The sequence below is a fragment of the Salvia splendens genome, chromosome 1 (assembly GCF_004379255.2).
Source record: "Salvia splendens isolate huo1 chromosome 1, SspV2, whole genome shotgun sequence".
NCBI classification, from domain to species: domain Eukaryota; kingdom Viridiplantae; phylum Streptophyta; class Magnoliopsida; order Lamiales; family Lamiaceae; genus Salvia; species Salvia splendens.
In genome coordinates, this window is record NC_056032.1 from 20,272,299 (window position 1) to 20,279,163 (window position 6,865).

The following is a 6,865-nucleotide window of genomic DNA, read 5'->3' on the forward strand; positions in this document are numbered from 1 at the left end:
AACTACATCCCCCAAGGTGAGCTCTCACGGACTAATCATCCTATCATGGTAGGCCTTCATCCTTTCTTTATAATTAGACGAGCTATCATGGGCTTCCATTCGAAACTCGTCCATCTCGTTGAGAAAGAGGCGCTTCTCTTCGCTGGCCTTTTGGAAATCTTAATTTAATTTCTTCACCACCCAAAAGGACCTATAATCCAACTCAAAAGGCAAATGGCATGACTTCCCAAAAACTAATTGATAAGGAGACATACCTATAGGAGATTTGTATGCAGTACGATATGCCCACAACGCATCATCCAAACGGAGTGCCCAATCCTTTCTATTGGTTGCTCATTGTTTTCTGAAGAACGGACTTGATCTTCGTATTTGCAAGCTCGGTTTGCCCATTGGCTTGGGGATGGTAAGGCGAGGTGACTCTATGCTTGACTCCATACTTGTCCAATACGTTGTCTAGCCACCTATTGTTGAATTGAGATCCTCCATCGCTTATGAGAGCGCGGGGTGTACCAAACGTCCTAAAAATATTTTTGCTCACAAAGGCAGTACAACTTTAGAATCATTAGTTTTGGTAGGAATTTCTTCCACTCATCTAGACACATATTCAACTGCAGGTAAAATGTATTGGTACTCCCCTGATTTTGGGAATGGTCCCATAAAATTTATCCCCCATACATCAAATAATTCTACCTGAATGATGGTGTTCATAGGCATCTCCTTCTTCTTGGATATTTCCCCGTGCGTTGGCATTCATTGCATTGGAGCACAAAACTTGCGGAGTCACGATAAATGGTTGGCCCATAAAAACCACTTTGTAGGATTTTGATGGCGGTTATTTGCACACCAAAGGGTCCTCCGGTTGGCAACGAATGCATCTTTCAACTATGGTTGTCCAAATAAGATCTCACATCTCTATAGAATTTCTTCCTTTGATATGGAATAAGATCGGGAGGGTGTACCTTGGCTGCTAAATAATAGACAATGTCGGCATACCATGGAAAAGTGGCCTGAGTGATGAATAGATGCTCGTCGGGGAAGTCCTCGTTGATTTCTCGTGATAGATCTTCTCCCTCCACCGGGTGCTCCAACCTAAACAAGTGATCCGCTACTACATTCTCACATCCCTTTCTATCTCTTATCTCCACATCGAATTCTTCGCAAACAAGTGCCTAATAGCAGCATGGTCAGTGTAAACAATGGTCTTAGTCCCAACAAGATAAGCTCTAAATTTATCAAAAGAATAAACTATAGCAAGCATCTCCCTTTCTGTGATCGTGTAATTAGCTTGTGCAGAATCTAAAGTTTTACAAGCATAATAAATGACTCTAAAAATTTTATCTCTCTTTTGCCCCATGGCGGAACCAACGGCAATGTCGCTTGCATCACACATGATTTCAAATGGTTGGCTCCAATTGGGGGTGATGAGAATGGGAGCACTCACTAAAGCCTTCTTCAAGTTCTCAAAAGCCTGCAAACAATCAGAAGTAAAATTTAATTTCACATCTTTTTCAAGCAATTTACAGAGAGGCTTAGAGATTTTTGAGAAATCTTTGATGAATCTTCTATAGAACCCCCCGCGTGCCCCCAAAAAGCTTCTCACGGCCTTCTCGTTAAATAGGGGCGGTAGTCTCTCAATGGCTGCAATCTTGGCTCTATCAACTTCTATCCCTGCAGAAGACACTTACTGACCTAGAGTTGTACCTTCTTTCACCATGAAGTGGCATTTCTCCCAATTAAGAACAAGGTTAGTTTCTACACATCTCTGCAAACCCTTAGCCAAATTGTCAAGACAATGATCATAAGATTTTCCAAAAATAGAAAAATCATCCATGAAGACTTCCATTACATTTTCAATCAAATCATGATAAATGGTCATCATGCATCTTTGGAAAGTAGCAAGAGCATTACATAAGCCAAAAGACATCTTCCTATAAGCATATATCACATAGGGGCAAGTAAAAGCAGACTTGTGTTGATCCTCAGGAGCCATTGCAATTTAATTATAACGAGAATAACCATCTAAAAAACAGTAGTAATCATATCCCCTTAGTCTATCCATCATTTGATCAATAAAAGGCAAAGGGAAGTGATCTTTCCTAGTGGTTGCATTTAACATTCTATAATCAATGCAAACTCTCCAACCTGTGGCTACTCTCGTGGCAATCATCTCACCATCCTTTCCGGGCAATACGATCATCCCCTCTTTCTTAGCTACCACTTGTGTATGACTCACTCATTCACTATCTGATATGGCATAAATGATCCCTGCATCTAGCAACTTGATTACTTCTTTTCTCACTACATCTTGCATGATAGGGTTAAGTCTACGTTGGTTTTGCACATGAGGCTTATGCCCTTTTTCAAGTAAGATCCTATGCATGCATGTGGTTGGGCTAATCCCTTTCAAATCACCAATAGACCATCCCGTAATAGACCTATACTTATTTAGCACACACAACAACTTTTCACATTCTTTTTCACTCAAGGCAGCGGATACGACAACGGGGTAAGTGTTTTCTTGTCCTAGAAATGCGTACCTGAGGTGTTCTGGGAATGGCTTCAATTCCACCTTAGGCGGTCCTCATGGTTTTTCCAATGCTTTCTTCCTCTCTTCCTCTTCTTCAGGGGTGCGCAATGGCAAGAATGCGTTCCCCTTTTGAGGGATTCTTTCGGGAAGGACCTCGAGTTCAACAATCATAGCACACACATTAGCATCGCAAGTAGAGGAATCAGTAGTAGGAGTGAAATAATTTATGAGACAAGATTCTAAAGGGTCCTGAGTTTGGTGGTATGTGACTTCCACTTCCCCCACACAATCTGTGACTACTTGGGTGACGCTACACTCTTGATAGCCTCCTGATCCTTCTTTCCCATGGAATTTCAAAGCATCATAGATATTGAAGGTGATACTTTCATTATGCATCCAAAACGTTAGCTCCACCTTCTATACATCTATCATGACTACCCCGGTGGCTAAAAATGGTCTCCCAAGTATCAAAGGTACCTTCTTGTCCTCCCGCATGTCCAAAACAACAAAGTCAGCGGGAAAAATGAATTCTCCTACTCTTACCAAAACATCTTCTACAATCCCCCTTGGTGTTGTTGTGCTTCTGTCTGCCATTTGCAAGGTGATCGAAGTGGGGCGGATGTTGTCAATATTGAGCTTCCTGTAAAAAGATAGAGGCATTAAATTAATACTTACTCCAAGATCGTACAATGCTTTACCTTCTACATTATTTCCCAAAACACATGATAAAGTAAAACTCCCTGGATCTTTGTGTTTGGTAGGCAATCCCTTCTGACTTATGGCACCGCAATTCTCTGTTAAGCCCATTGTCTCGTATTTCCCCCACTTTCTCTTTTTAGCGACCACATCCTTCAAGAACTTGGCATAGTTGGGCATTTGTTGCAATGCCTCCACTAGTGGTATGTTAATGTGGACCTTGCTCAAGACTTCCAAGAACTTGGCAAACTGGGCGTCTAGTTTTTTGCTCTTCAATTGCTGGGGATACGGGATGGTGGCAGTGCTTGGAAACTATGGATCTGGAGACTGACTCTCGGGTAGCGGACCGCTGCGAAGTGGTGCAGCGGCCGCTGGCGACGGCTCTACATCTGTATCTGAATCTGGCTCGGCTGGTTGTGGAGCCCCTGGCGGACCGTTGTGGACATCTGCAGCAGGCAACTGGGTTTGATCAGTGCCTGGCGTGGGGTCAGTTGGTTCCTTTTCTCTTTCTTTTCTTCCCCTGCCTAAATCCGATTCTTGTGGAGGCTGGTATGTGGTCCCACTACGTAGCTGCACGGCATGACAATTCCCTTTTTGATTGATTTCTGGTAAGCTAGGAAGCGTCCCTGGAGTATGCTTGCTCCCTATTGCAATGGCCAAAATCCCCATGTGAAATTCTAACTCCCCCACTTGTGCGGTTAGACTCGCCAATCCTTGTTCTAAAAGGCCGGTGTTTCTTTCCAAATTGATCAACCTCTGATTAGTCACCTTCATATTTTCCTGAACCTCGATGATGCAGATTTCTAACAGTTACTCCTATTTGGAGCGGGGTTGCTCCTCCATACCTGCACATGTTTCAGAATTTTCATTAGCATCATAGTCTTGTGCGACGTATGAATAATCAAAGCAGTCTGGGTCATAGTACGATCCCCCTTGGTCAGGGCTATAGCACTCTTCGTAATACTCTCCCTGCTGCTCATCACTGTAACTGTATGGACTCTCCATCCCTGTGAAGAGATCCATTAGAATGAAAAGAAAATAAAAATAAAAATAAAAATAAAAGCAGTAAAATCCAAAGTAGCAAATTCGTTCGTTTGAAGATATCAATCACATATTGAATGTGTTCCCCGGCAACAATGCCAAAAACTTGATGCACTTTTTATTAGCAATAAATACACCTGCAAGTATACAGAGTATATATAGTATAGCTAAAGGTTAGTACCAGATATCGAACACAAGGAAAACAGTCACAAATTAGCTACCTTCTACTAAGATTCTTTCACTATTTGGAAAATCGAAAATTTTGGAATTTTGAAAACTAAAAACAGTTTGAAAGCAAATTAAACAACTAATTGCAAGTAATTAAAGAGGTAAAATATGAGAGATAAGAGAATTCCAGGGATGAGCGCTCACAGTTATGGTTATACAAATTCCAACTACAATACCCTAGCACAATTTATACTTCGATAGAACGAGTCACATAAGTTTTGCCCATGCGGCACAAGCGTAAATTACTAACACTAGGATTGTCAATCCTAGATCAGTAACTCCCAAAAGCTCCTAAGACCCTTATAAAGTCCTCACTCTCAATTAACAATGCCTTTTTAAGGGAAGCTAATTGTAGTGTCTACTAAGTAGACTTAACTCGCCAACCTCCTCTCACGATTATGTAGCAAGTTATATTAATTCATCACCGAATGTGTCACTCAAACGTGAAGTATTATCCAACAACTTAGGGAAGAAACGAAGTTAAAACAAAACGGATATTAAATAGAAAACGAAATTGTATAACCAAAGTAATTACTAACACATCCTTAGAATCCTATGAATTTAGTTACACATGATAGAATAATCTAAAAACATAGATTGTAGGGAAAACAATGAGAACATAAGAAATAAAGCAAATAAAACCCAAAGGTTGAATCCTTGTAGCCTTGATCTTCTCTTGTTTCCTTCTTCAACCTCTTGCACAATGAAGAACTCTCAAATTTATGCTCTAGAATTAAATAGCAAAAAGAGGATCCTTAATGAAGATGTTTGAGGGGGTATTTATAGGGAAAAATTTGAGCAGCAACAAATAAGGTAAAAAGTGGCTAAGTTTGGTAAATGTGTAGGAGAAAGTAGGTCAATTATGTGCGCCGCGTTTTCGCATCGATCCGCTGCACCTTGGCCAGCAATAGCCGCAGGTTGATCCGTAGCCTCTACCTCTTGGATAGCGGTCGTTACACTGTGTTGCAGCGGTCGCTGTGAATAATCTCGTAGCTTCGGAAACTCTTGGAGCTGTCGCTGCGCACTCCCCAGCGATCATTGGGCGTATTCTTCGAATTAGCACATCTTTCTCCGGAGCGGACCGCTACTGGATCAGCGGTCGTTGGGCCCCAGCGGCCGCTGTATGGGTTGCAGTGGACCACTGGGGTCTCGAATGCTCCAGATTTCCAACTTCGACTTTTTGCTGTCTTTTTAGGCTCAAATATGCACATTTCTGACAAAATACGTCAAAATACCAAAATAGATAAAATATGCAAAATATGGACATGAATTGTGGTTTTGACATTAAATACAGACCAAATAAAGGTCTTAAAACAGTGCAAAATCTGAGCATATCACCGGACCTGGTCCCGGACCCTCTGCTGAAAGTCTAACGCTCCATAACTAGTGTTCTTCGTTTTTGACCCACTGAAAGATGAGAGGAAGGAAGAAGATGAAATAAAAGTGTGAAACGCGATTAGGGATGGGAACCTTAATGAATAAATCTTAAATGGGACGGAGGGGATACTACTTTATATGGGCCCGACTTCAATTAACTACTAATAAATTATGAAAATCTTAATCTAATTATTAAATTATCATCATCATAATAAATATAATAATTATAATTATGTTTGTAATAATTATTTTTAAAAAAATCTTATTATAATATTAAAATTAATATTATTATTAGTATTACTTTATTAATAAAAATTGATTATTATGTTTTTAGTTTGGTGTTTAAATCAAAGAATAATTTAAAATCATGATATATTTCTAAGCACATAAAAGTAAAGTCGTATAGAATCTATTCTTAGGATTCATTATCTTATGAATCATATTTTTTATCAACTTTTCCTTCAATCAAACATAGCATAAATGCAGTGTATGTAATGTTAATAAAATGTAAATATTTTTTATATTTTGTATGTGTAATTCAACTATCAATAAGACCATTTCACCCTTTAGTGCTTTATTCACAAACCAAAAAATCCTCGATCTCCAATATCCATTTATTGAGCTAAGGGTTAATATTTAACCTTATCTTTGATACTTCTTCCGTCCCATATTAAGTGAAACATTTTTTTCGGTACGAAATTTAAGAAAATGAGGTTTTGTTAGTTGAGTGGAGATAGAGACGCCCTAGGTTTTCGGTTCAGGCGGTTAACCGCGGAACCGTAACCGGCGGTTCCGATTCCGAACCGGAACCGTGAGATTTAAATCGAACCGAAACCGTCACTTTTGGAATCGAGGTTCGGTTCAGGTTCTAAAATTTCAGAACTGAAACCGTGTCGGAACTGCGAAAAACCGTGAAACCTAGCTGAAACCTCCAAAAATCACCGAAAACCGGCGGTTCGGAACCGTGAAAAACCGTAAAAAAACCGTTGGAAAACT